This window comes from Bubalus kerabau, chromosome 4 (genome assembly GCF_029407905.1).
Source record: "Bubalus kerabau isolate K-KA32 ecotype Philippines breed swamp buffalo chromosome 4, PCC_UOA_SB_1v2, whole genome shotgun sequence".
Classification (NCBI taxonomy): Eukaryota; Metazoa; Chordata; class Mammalia; order Artiodactyla; family Bovidae; genus Bubalus; species Bubalus kerabau.
Genome location: NC_073627.1, coordinates 151828974 through 151842289, shown reverse-complemented (window position 1 = coordinate 151842289; position 13316 = coordinate 151828974).

Below are 13316 nucleotides of genomic sequence, written 5' to 3'. Positions count from 1 at the left end.
ACTTTTTCTAAGGACTTCAATACTGGGAGGTAGCCTCTCAGATAGCTCTGAGGGACTGCTCCAAAGAGGTAAGGGAAGAGCCAGGATATATAGAAGTTTTGCAAGGAAGACTAGATAGTTGAAACATCAAAAGTTTCCTGTTTAATAAAGAAAACCAGATATCTCAAGTTGATGAATTTATCACTTTTCTTTGTATGGGAAGATGCAAGAGTTTGGGTTCATTGAAATCATCCCTTTTATATGCACCTTAGCTATCTATGGCCATGATCCTTTTCTTTCCCATTCTGAGTCCCCTTACTGTGTATTGATGGGAATGGCTGCAGTTGCTGAGGGCTTGGGGGAGGGGCAGCCCATTTGTCTGCATCCTGAGTTCCCAGTTCTCACCATAAGGGGCAGTGGTAATGACTGATGGCTACAGCATCTTTTTATGTTTACTGATATGGCAGGCAACATTATTCATTCACAGAACAATTTCTCAGAGCCGAGAGCCTAATCTTCACTAAGGTCTCTGAATAAAGCATAACTGGGAACTTTAAGACTGTATGTTTTTATTTATTTGTTTATTAATTTTTGGCTGCGAGAGGGCCTTTTCTAGTTATGGTGAGCGGGGGCTACTCTTTAGTTGCGGTACACAGGTTTCTCATTGCGGTGGCTTCTCTTGTGCCAGAGCACTGGTTCTAGGGCTTGCAGGCTTCCATAGTTGTGGCACGCGGGCTCAGAATTTGCAGCTCTTGGGCTCTAGAGCACAGGCTCAATAGTTGTGGAGCATGGACTTAGTTGCCCCTTGGCATGTGGAATCTTCTTGGACCAGGGATGGAACCCATGTCCCCTACATTGGCAGGCAGATTCGACCACCAGGTTAGTCCTGTGGTTTTTCAAAAGTCAATGGCTCCTAGCGTTTACTTCTCTCAGTTCCTTTCTAAGAGTGATGTAAAAATCTTGACTCTCTGTGTACCCATGCTGAACAGAAATACGGAGACAGAGTTATGGAGGAGAAAGAGTGGCTTTATTTCTTTGCAAAGAGGGAACACGGTAGGCTAGTGCCTCAAGAACTGTGCCGCCCTCCCTGGGGGATGGGAAGAGCTCTTATAGTCAGGCAGAGATACATGATTGTAGTAGGATCAAGGTAGTAACAGTCATGCATTCCTTCTTCTGAAAAGTTTCAAAGGGTTAAGTTGATGACAAGATTAGAATGTGGGCAGGCTCTCAGGTGGTCTGGCCTCCTAATCATGATGAGCTTCTCTGGTCCCTTTAATCTTGTCTCAAGTGCTCCTCCCTGATTAGCAACTGTTCAGATCTGCCCTTTGGAACTCAGAGAAGCTGGAGTCTTGCCTACAAGAAATGGCAGACCATTCTCCCAAATCATCGCCCCCCCACCCCCACCGACCCCCGCAGAGTCCAAAAGACTGTTCTATACATCTGTGTCTCTTTTGCTGTCTCACATACCGGGTTATCGTTACCATCTTTCTAAATTCCATATATATGCATTAGTATACTGTATTGGTGTTTTTCTTTCTGGGTTACTTCACTCTGGTGGGAGGGGGGTTCAGGATTGGGAACATATGTACACCCGTGGCAGATTTGTCTTGATGTATGGCAGAACCAATACAATATTGTAAAGTAATTAGCCTCCAATTAAAAAAAAAAAAAAAAAGAAATGGCAGACCAAAAGGCTCCCTGTGGACCCCGGAGCCTCACAGGACGCTGCTCAGTTTCAGAAGTAATGTCAGTGCCATAAGCCTGGGGTCTAGATGGACGGGGGACACAGTGGGGAAGGGGGACAGATGCAGAAACTGAGGTTCAGAATGAGGTAGGAGATAGATGGCCCTCTGGGCTGGACACCTGGTACTTGTCAAGTGAAGTAAAATTCAAGCTTTGTTCTCACTCAGACATTCCAAGGATAAAACTAGTGGTGAAAGCTGAGCTCTGTTGAAGTAGAGAGATAAGGCACCCTCTCCTGAGGTCAAGGAAGACTTTTCTGCACATGTGCAGGAAGGGTTCTTGGCAGTTGAAAAGGGAGGGGCTCCACCCCATTATAAGTGTGGACATGCACCCATAAACCTCTGCAGTGGGATCCAGTTTAGAAAAAAGTTGCATAAGCATCTTGGGGAGGATCCAAGTCCCAGTTAGGTGTGAAGAAAGGAACAAGATAATTGGCCAAAGGTAGGACGGGGGAGCCTAGTGGGCTGCCGTCTATGGGGTCACACAGAGTCGGACACGACTGAAGCGACTTAGCAGCAGCAGCAGCAGCAGCAGGATTGTCCTATATAAGTGATTAACATTCCCAGGTCGTGCTAGTGGTAAAGAACTCACCTGCCAATGCAGGAGACATAAAAGACATAGGTTTAATCCCTGGGTCGGGAAGATCCCTTGAAGAAGGAAATGGCAACCCACTCCAGCATTCTTGCCTGTAGAATCTCATGGACAGAGGAGCCTGGCGGGCTACAGTCCATGAGATTGCAGAGTTGGACATGACTGAAGCGACTGAGCATACATGCACAGAGACCCAGAAGGACTGTTCTTTTACATCCCCTCTTTACTGCACTCTTCCGCCTTCAGGATACCCATGCCCTCTCTCTCGGCCTAGTTTCTGACTCACCGAGAGGACACTCATACCTTTTCTCTTTGGCTTCGTGTATCTCTGCCCTGCTTCTGACTTAAACTGTTTTCCTGTGTGCTCTCCCATACATTGTACTGCCTCTCTAATAATATACTTTGTATGTATTTTTTAGTTTTTGGCTCCTTGAAACATGCTTGCTTTCAAACAGGGGAAAGAACAAGGGCCACTTTGCTTCTAGTCTCTAGCCCCTGGTGGTCAAACTGCTGGGGTTCCTGGTTTTCACCCAGGTTAGCCAGGTTCAATCCCTGGACAAGGAACTAAGATCTCTCTTCAGGACTGCTCACTGCTTTCCCTCCGAGATCAAGAGCAGCAGATTTCTGGACCTTGCCCCTGTACAACAAGGACAGGGTCTCCCAAGTGCAGGATTTGCTATGGGGCCTCCACTCCCTGGCAGATGGATCCTGTGCCCCTTGGGATGTGTGCTACAGGCAAGCAAGGGCAGCAGATCTCCACCCTGTGAGTGGCAGGTGGACACTCAAAGGACCCTGGGCACTCCCCTGCCCAGTCGGGGGTCAGGTGCAGTGTCTCCCTCCTTGCCCATTGCCCCCACTGAGATATGCATGTTGCAAATCAAAAGTGAGCACTTGGAGCTTATTTTAATTTTTGTTTAATCAAATAAACAAGACAGTTTTTCCATGGGAAAAAACCAGATTTGGTCATTGTTAAGGCATTCAACCAATGTTAACTTCCATCGCTTAATATGTAAGTTTTGCTAGATGTTACTGTGATATATAGTAGAACCTCTGATGACCCTCTCCTAAAAAAGGTAAATTGATAAAGAACAGTATAATATGGAATAATGACAAATTATAGCTGCATGTAGTGTGAACTGTCAGAGTAATAAAGAGAATGCAGAAACACTTGAAAAAAAAAGTGAGCACTTGGGTAGGAGGTTGGGCCATCCAAGATGGGAGGGCAAGACTCCTGGGGACCTTCCTCCATCTGCTGAACACTGGGGGTCTTATATGCAGATGGAAACAGATCACCCTGTGTGGACTTACTGGTGCAAACTGACATTGCTCCCCAGCTGTCCCTAAATGTCCAGGATGCACTGGCCCTGCCCCTCACTCCCAACCCCCATGGCTTTCACTTCTGACTTCTGCTGTCTTAGAATTTTGTAATCCTGGTATGCTTCATCTGATCAGAAAGTAAATACAAGTTTAAATCAGGCAGGGAGAGTTCACCCCACATGGTGTCTGCACTTGCCACTCACCTGATCTCCTCAGGGCTGCCCTTCCCTCCAACATGTCTACAAAGTCAAAAAACAGACTAGAAATGGGGAGATATCAGCCGCTTGCCTCACAGAAGGCTCCTCTCCCTAATTAATAAAGGACTCATAGAAATCAACCCTAGAGGTCAGTACTCCTATCATTAGAGAAACAGGAAACACCTAAGGAGCTGTTCAATTTCATTCATAATAACATTGTGTTCCACGCATACAACTGGCACAAATTCAAGTTCCTGATCAGACTTGTGGGCCAGGTCATGGAACACTTTACCACAGGGCACCACCATAGGCTCCCCATTCTGCCCCCCCAAGCCCTTTCTGCTACCCATCTCCCAACTAGAATGTCAGTTCCCAAGGACAGGGCCACATCTACCTTCGTCACAGTGCCAGACATACAGCAGGTGCTCTGTAAATGCACTTAGAGCCTAAAAAGATGAGTTGAAAAAAGAGTCAAGCACAGGTTGAGGCAAGAGGAATGAAGTGTGCCCATGGACCGAGGGGCAGCCTGCCTGGCTAGAGCTGACCGTGTGAAGGAGTACGGTGGGTGATGAAGGGCCTGACCACTGCGGAGGAGCAAGGACATTCCACATTCACATATGGCCAAAGGTCACAATTCATTCATTTACTCATTAATTTATTTGATAAATGTCTCCTAAACACCTGTGATAAGCCCCAAAAAGAGGTATACTATTTCTGGGAGAGCAGAGGAGCCCTGCTTACATGGAGCTTCCACCAATAGCAACAAAACACATCTGAGTGCAGGTGCTGAGTGTTGTGAAGAGCAAGAGACTAGACAGAGGCTGCCTTTGGGAGCCTGCCAGCCTCCAAATTGGCCCCTCATATTGCTACTGAACTCAGGATCACCTGCTTACTGCTCAAAAGTCAATAATTGAGGACCAAGAGTCAGTAGAAAGGAAAGGTATTTTATTCAGAAAAACTGACAATCTGGGGAGAAAGGGAACTCTTGTCTGAGACCAACTTCAAAGATTCTGCTCAGCCGTGACAATCTTTAAAGGGAAAAAGGGGAAACAATCTCAGTTAATCATTAATGTAGGAAATCAGATTCTTTGTCATTTTTCCATTGAGTGCAGATCTGCTGATTTCTGATCTTCATTTGGACGCTGTCTTGCTCACATCGTCCTCCTGCGATTGGATGTTCTCTTGCCCGTGGTCTGCCTGCAGATGTACCAAGGGCAAGATAAGGTAGAGAGTCAGTCATTCTTTAAGTATTAATACTTAATGCTTCACTCTTACTCCTTTTAATTAAGGAAAGGAATCAACAGGTTAGGCAAAACATTGTGTACATGCAGTAAAGCAAAAATCAGGGACTAGCTTAAATGTTGTCTAGCGATCTCATGTTTATGGTTAAGGTCTGAGGAAAACAGGGATGAACAAATGGAAACGAACGGGGCAAAAGACCTGCTTGCACCATCCCGGGTCACATTCCTGTACGGTCTCCTCCACAGCAAATCAGGCCAATCTTTTTGACTGGTGAAACACGGCAGAAGTGATGATGACTTCTGGGGCTTGGATCATAAAGGGGATTGTGGTTTCTGCCTTTCTGTCTTGGATCACTCTCTCTGGGGGAGACAAGTGCCATGTCATGAGGATGAGCAAGCAGTGCTGAGTAGTGTGCTGAGGAGTTGAGCCCCCAGACAACAGCCAGCATCAGCTTGCCATTGATCTCAGCAAGGCAGCAGTGAGTGGTGGTGTGAAGCAAGATCTTAATTCCCTGCCTGGGAATTGAACCCAGGTAGTCTGAAGGAAATGGCAACCCACTCCAGTGTTCTTGCCTGGAGAATCCCAGGGACGGGGGAGCCTCGTGGACTTCCATCTATGGGGTCGCACAGAGTCAGACACGACTGAAGCGACTTAGCAGTAACAGCAGCAGTCTGAATGAAAATCAGGAATTCTAGCCATCAGACCAGCAAGGGCTAGAAGTTAGAAGCTATTTTTTCCTGGATCTTTGAACCGGGTGAAAAAAAATACTTTTATCACAGAGGCAAAAACTGTAAGTGTAGGTACAAAGTTAATTATTTGAGACATAGCAAAACAAGTGGGAGAGCACACAAAGAAACTGTTTAGTTAAGATAGAAGCAAGGCAGAGATGCACACCCAGAGAGAAAGGGTGTGGGTCCCCTCCCTAGTGAGGAGGAGCACAGTAAAGAGGCAGATGTCATTTATATAGGTCAGTTCTTCCAGGTTTTTACCTTCCTTCAGGTCAATTACCTGACCTACGCTGGAACCCTCCCTGGGTGAACACACACCTCTAAGCCAAGATGGATCTGGCTTCTGGAAGGAGCAAGACTCATTATGGCCTGGCCTTATCCCCTGATTTTTGACCCCCAAGGAGCCTTTTCTGTGCATGTGTAGTGTCTCCCTTGTCCCAAAAAGGGGGAGCAGAGACCTCAAACAGGATTTTGCCCCTCTTTGTCCTTGCTATGACTATTACCTTAAAGGGTTTACAAGAAACAAAGACTGGCTATTTACCCTGTTTATATTGTTACTTCCATTTCGGAGGGGCAACAGGAGGCTGATTGTTAATGTCTTAACTGGAGCCCATCTATCTCTTGTCTCAGGAAATGCTAACAGTTTTACGTATCCAGCCTGAAGACCACCTCGTCATGCCCCATGAAATGCAAACAGGAGGCCAGTTGTAAATGTCTAACCTGGAGCCCTTCTATCTCCTGCCTCACCATGAAGAATACCCTGGCTCCAGTTAAGACTTCAGGTGAAGGCCTGGCTAACATCTGACTGCAGCCTCAAGAGAGACCCAGAAGGACTTCCCTGGTGGTTCAATGTCTTGACTCCATGCTCCCAATGCTGGGGGCCCAGGTTTGATCCCTGGTCAGGGAACTAGATCCCACACGCCACTACTAAAAGTTTGAATGTCACAACAAAGATGGAAGACCCCATGTGCTGCAACTAAGACCTGGCCCCAGTGAAATAAATATTTTTTTTAAAAAAAGAAAGAAAAAGAGAGAGAGATCCAGAGACAGAGCCACCCTGCCAAGCCTCACCTGAAACTGTGAAAGATACTAAGTGATGATTATTGTTTTGAGCAGAAGGGGAAGGTCAGGTGGTGACAGGCAAATCACATAGGGTCAGGCAGGCCAGGTAGCTGAGAGCTGACAGTATGAGGGTTATGAGCTAGGGCAGGGAGAATGGAGATCTGCTCTAATTGATAAGTTTTAAAAATAACCCCCTGCACACACAAAAGCCAACTCATTGGAAAAGACCCCAGTGATGGGAAAGATTGAAGGCAGGAGGAGAAGGGGGTGATAGAGGATGAGATGGCTACTGACTCAGTAGACATGAGTTTGAGCAAACTCTGGGAGATGGTGAAGGACAGGGAAGACTGGCACACTGCAGTTTATGGGGTTGCAGAGTTGGACTGGACTTAGTGACTTAACAACAACACACAAAAGTATTGAAAGAAGAGTCTCAAAGAGATGTTTGCACACTTTGATCGCTGTTCAAAGCAGCATTATTTACTGTAGCCAAAAGGTGGAAGCAACCCAAGTGTCCATTGAGGGATAAATAGATAAGCAAATATGGCATACACCTAAGATGGGAGTACTATCCAGCCTTAAAAAGGAGGAGATTCTGACACATGCTACAACATAGATGAACCTTAAAGACATTATGCTAAGAGTGATATTACAATTTATAATGAGAAATATATATATTTGATTTTCATCCTGATTCCCCGCACAGAGTTTCTAAAAACCTTTGAAATTTCCCAAGTGGTTAGGTAGCCAAAATTCAGCCTCTGTATCCTGGTACTGAATTGAATATCAGAAACAGAGTTTTGGGTGAAGTAGAAAAGAATAGCTTTATTACTTAGCCAAGCAAAAGGGGCCACAGCAAGCTAATGCCCTCAAAACTGTGCCTCAACCTGGAGGGGACAGAGAGTCTTACAGTAATGGTTCAAAGAGGAGGGCAGGATCAGTTCATGGACATTCTTCTGATTGGTTGGTAGTGACGCAACTGGAAGTCAGCATTAGTAACCTTCTGATTCTAACTGGTTTAACCACAAGTCTATGTGCTTGTGGGCAGTATAGAGTTAACGTCTCCCACTTGGTGGGGGTTTCAGTATCTGCAAAGCAGCTCAAACATATTGTGTATATCCATTGAGGGGGAACCAAGATCATTGGTTTTCGACTGGTCCTCCCTTGTCTCCACAATCCTTCCCTTCCCTGATTAGCAATTCTTTGAATCTGCCCTTTGGAATGCAGGGAAGGTCATGGAGGCTGAACGAAGCCCATTTTCTTGTAAGCAAGAAATGAGGGATACAGAAAGACTTATGTGCCCAGGAGCCCCACAAGGTCCTGCTTGGTTTCAGTAAGAGAAACCTTTTTATTATATTTTTATATTTTATATTGTTATATTTAGGTAACTTCTGGAAAGCCCCTAGGTCACTGAAGGATGGAGGTTGGTTGCCAGGGGGACCAACATTGTAACTGTTGTTGTTGAGTCACTAAGTAATATCCAACTCTTGGAGACCCCATGGACTGCAGCACTCCAGGCTTCCCTGTCCTTCACTATCTCCCAGAATTTGTTCAAACTCATGTCCATTGAGTCAGTGATGCCACCCAACCATCTCATCCTCTGCTGTCCCCTTCTCCTGCCTTCAATCTTTCCCAGCATCAGGGTCTTTTCCAATGAGTCAGCTCATCCCATAAACTTCAGCATCAGTCCTTACAATGAATATTCCGGGTTGATTTCCTTTCAGATTGACTGATTTGATCTCCTTGCTGTCCTAGGGACTCTCAAGAGACTTTTCCAGCACCACAGTTCAAAAGCATCGATTTTTCAGCATTCAGCCTTGTTTATGGTCCAACTCTAACAGGACTATTAGAAAAACTATAGCTTTGGTAGCTCAGTGGATAAAGAATCTGCCTGCAGTGCAGAAGACCAGAGATCAATCCCTAGGTAGGGAAGATCCCCTGGAGAAGAAAATAGTAACCCACTCCAATATTCTTGCCTGGAAAATCCCATGGACAGAGGAGTCTGGTGGGCTACAGTCCATGGGGTTGCAAGAGTTGGACATGACTTAGCAACTAAACCACCAATACAGACCTTTGTCAGCAAGGTGATATCTCTGCTTTTTAATATGCTGTCTAGGTTTGTCATAGCTTTTCTTCCAGGGAGCAAGCATCTTTTAATTTCATGACTGCAGTCACCATCCACAGTAATTTTGGAGCCCAAGAAAATAAAATCTGCTACTGTTTTCATTCCCACCCCCCACCCCATTTATTTGCTATGAAGTGATAGGACCAGATGCCATGATCTTAGTTTTTTGAATGTTGAGTTTCAAGCCAGCTTTCTCACTTCTCTTCTTTCACCTTCATCAAGAAGTTCTTTAGTTCCTCTTCACTTTCTGCCATTAGGGTGATATGATCTGCATATCTGAGATTGTTGATATTTCTCCCACCAATCTTGATTCCAGCTTATGATTCATCCAGCTCAGCATTTCACATGATGTACTCTGCATAGAAGTTAAATAAGCCAGGGTAACAATATACAGCCTTGATGTACTCCTTTCCCAATTTTGAACCAGTCCATTGTTCCATGTCTGGTTCTAACTGTTGCCTCTTGACCTGCATACAGGTTTCTCAGGAGGCAGGTAAGGTGGTCTGGTATTCTTATCTTTTGAAGAATTCTCCACAGTTTGTTGTGATCCACACAATCAAAGGCTGTTGTTAGAGATGGTTAAATCAATATATACGACAGTCCTTCCTAGTCTTTGTTCTCCTCTGGCCAATTATCTCACCTCTTTTACCATATCTGACCTTTCTTAGAACCCTCCCTGTTATGCACGCACATCTTTTTGCCAAGATGGATTCTGGCGCAAAGGCTAAAGGAACGTTTGACAACACCTACTGTAGGATAATGCCCCTTCTCTTTTAACCCCCAAGGACCTTCCCTGTGCACATTCATTCAGGGAGGTTTCCTTGACTTCATGTGGTCGTCTTATCTCTTTAGCAGAGCCCAGCTCTTGCCATTAACTTTGTCCTCTGGAGAAGGGAAAGCAACCCACTCCAGTATTCTTGCCTGGAGAATTCCATAGACCAAGGAGTTTGGCAGGCTACAGTCCATGGGGTTGCAGAGTCAGTCATGACTGGGCTACTAACACTTTCACTAGAGTTTCTAGGGTAAAAAGCTCTAATTTGTTCCATTTGACAAACTCCAGCTGCTCAGCCCGGAGACCCATCTACCTCCTACTTCAAAATAAGCTAGTCACAAAAGGACAAATAATGTGTGATTAAACTTATGTGGCATCCCTAAAGCAGAGACATTACTTTGCCAACAAAGGTCTGTCTAGTCAAGGCTATGGTTTTTCCAATAGTCATGTATGGATGTGAGAGTTGGACTATAAAGAAAGCTGAGCACTGAAGAATTGATGCTTTTGAACTGTGGTGTTGGGGAAGACTCTTGAGAGTCCCTTGGTCTGCAAGGAGATCCATCCAGTCCATCCTAAAGGAGATCAGTCCTGGGTGTGCTCTGGAGGGACTGATGTTGAAGTTGAAACTCCAATACTTTGGGACCTGATGTGGAGAGTTGACTCATTGGAAAAGACCCTGATGCTGGGAAAGATTGAGGGCAGGAGGAGAAGGGGATGACAGAGGATGAGAAGTTGGATGGCATCACCGACACAATGGACATGGGTTTGGGTGGACCCTGGGAGGTGGTGATGGACAGGGAGGCCTGGCGTGCTATGGTTCATGGGGTTGCAAAGAGTTGGACACGACTGGGTGACTGAACTGAACTGAGAGTAGTCAAATTCATAAAGACATAGAGGAGAATTGTGGGTGCCAGAGGTTGAGGGAGGTGAAGCGGGAGTCAGTGTTTAACAGGGACAGAGTTTCTGTTTGGGAAGACAAAGAGTTCTGGGTATGGATGGTGTTGGCAGCAGCACGACAATGTGAATGTGCTTAACGCTACTGAACAACTTTACACTTAAAAATGGTTTAGACAGTAAATTTTATGTTATGTATCGTTTACCACAATTAAAAATTTAAAAAGCAAAGTAACCCTCTGGTTATGGGAACTGACCCTGGGGGCGGGCGGTGGGGCTTGAATGGAGGAAGGGAGACCAGTGGTAACCAGGAGGGTGCTACTGTGATGGTCCAGGTGAGAGCGGAGGAGGCTGGAGCCAGGGTAGTGGGTGTGGAGGTGGGGAGATGGGGTATGTTCCAGTCAAAATTTGAGGTTGAAGCAAAAGGACTGCTGTAGGATTGGATATGGGGTCTGAGAGAAAGTGGGGCCAGGGTTTTTGGCCTGGGGAAGGGGATGGAGAGAGGTAGAAGGGACAGTTCCTTGGCGCACTGAGTTCAAGAAGTGTGAGCATATCTATGTCAGGATGATCTCGGCCATGTTGCAGTGAATGGTGGCTCGAAGTCAGATCTGAGTTCCATGCCCAGGAATTGAACCTGGGTAGTCTGGATGACCACTGGAAAAACCATAGCCTTGACTAGACGGACCTTTGTTGGCAAAATAATGTCTCTGCTTTTTAATATGCTGTCTAGGTTGGTCATAACTTTCCTTCCAAGGAGTAAGGTCTGTCTAGTCAAGGCTATGGTTTTTCCAGTGGTCATGTATGGATGTGAGAGTTGGACTGTAAAGAAAGCTGAGCACCAAAGAATTGATGCTTTTGAACTGTGGTGTTGGAGAAGACTCTTGAGAGTCCCTTGGACTGCAAGGAGATCCAACCAGTCCATCCTAAAGGAGATCAGTCCTGGGTGTCCACTGGAAACTGATGTTGAAGCTGAAACTCCAATACTTTGGGATCTGATGCGGAGAGCTGACTCATTGGAAAAGACCCTGATGCTGGGAAAGATTGAGGGCAGGAGGAGAAGGGGATGACAGAGGATGGGATCGTTGGATGGCATCCAACCAACACAATGGACATGGGTTTGGGTGGACTCTGGGAGGTGGTGATGGACAGGGAGGCCTGGCATGCTACAGTTCATGGGGTCGCAAAGAGTCGGATACGACTGAGCGACTGAACTGAACTGAGTCTGGATGAAAACCAGGAATCCTAGCCACCAGACCAGCAAGGGCTAGAGGCTAGAAGCTATTTTCCCCCAGATCTTTGCCCCCAGTGAACACTGCATTTCTCACTGAAGCAAGAATTGTAAATGCAGATAAAAAGTTTATTTAGAGACATAGCACAACAAGTGGGAGAGCACGTAGAGACACTGTTTAGTTAAAATAGAAGCAAGTGAGAGAAAGTGTGTGGGCATTCCCCCTAGTGAGGAGGAGCACAGAAAAGAGGTGGGTAAGTCATTTATATAGGACAGTTCTTCCAGCGTTTTGTTTACCAATTATCTGGTTTCTTTTTCCACACCTGACCAATCCTAGGATCCTCCCCAAGATGTATGTGCAACTTTTTTTCCAAGATGGGTTCCAGCCCAGCGGTCTATGTGATCCACATATTAGCATCACATATTATGGGGTGATGCCCCTCCTTTTGACCCCAAGGAGCCTTTCTGCATGTGAAATGTCTCCCTTGCCCCAAGGATGGGAAACACATGATGTCCTCATCTTTTAAGAGGGTTTAGTCCCGCTGTCCCTGCCATAAAAATGCCCAGTGTCTGGTTATTTACTCTCTTCCTGTGCTGGTTTTTATATTGAGGTATAGATCTCAAAATATAGGCAGGAACCCAGTCATAAATATGTCATCCTGGAGCCCATTTGTCTCTTGCTTTAGCAAATGTAAACAGGGGGCTGGTTATGAATATTCTACCCAGAACTCATTTTATTCTCACCCCAGGAGGTATGAATAGGAGGCCAGTTATAAATACCTATCCTGGAGCCCATCCACCTCCTGCCTCAGGACTGCTTGGCAATAGTCTGGGCCCAGGCCGTAGGAAACCAACAGCCCCCACCTCCCACTTCTGGGACATCTACCCTTGAATCCCAGCCCCCACCCCTAAAGAATACTCAGGCCACGTGTGGTGTTTCCTCCCAGAGTCCCAGCTGAGGTCCCCGACAACTAGTGTCAACTAAACTGTGAGTGACCTTCAGGAGATCTCAGCCCTGGACTCTGCTACCTGCAGCAGTGGGGGAGGCACGCCAGCAAGAACCCACAGCGCTGAGAGAGATGACAAGTCGGCGGCTGCGGTCTACAGCCACCGAGTTTGGGGATGACTCACTACCCAGCAGTGCATAAAAGTGACACACAGCTAACCAAATTGTTGAGGAATCAACAGGAGGCACAGTTTTGTTTTCTCCCCAACTGCTGTGCCCCAACTGCCGGGGAATGAAGTCTCCCTTGGGTCATCATAGCCTGATTCTTCACAGCTACTTCTGGTGACAAGAATGGTACTGCTCCAGTATTTAGGGCTGGCTGGTGTTTCTCTGATAAAGTACCTGTCACAGCAACTGAAAAGCATGGATCTTGTTGGCACCAAACATTAGAGAGCTGATGCAGGATGACACGGTAGCCCTGGTGGGACTCTT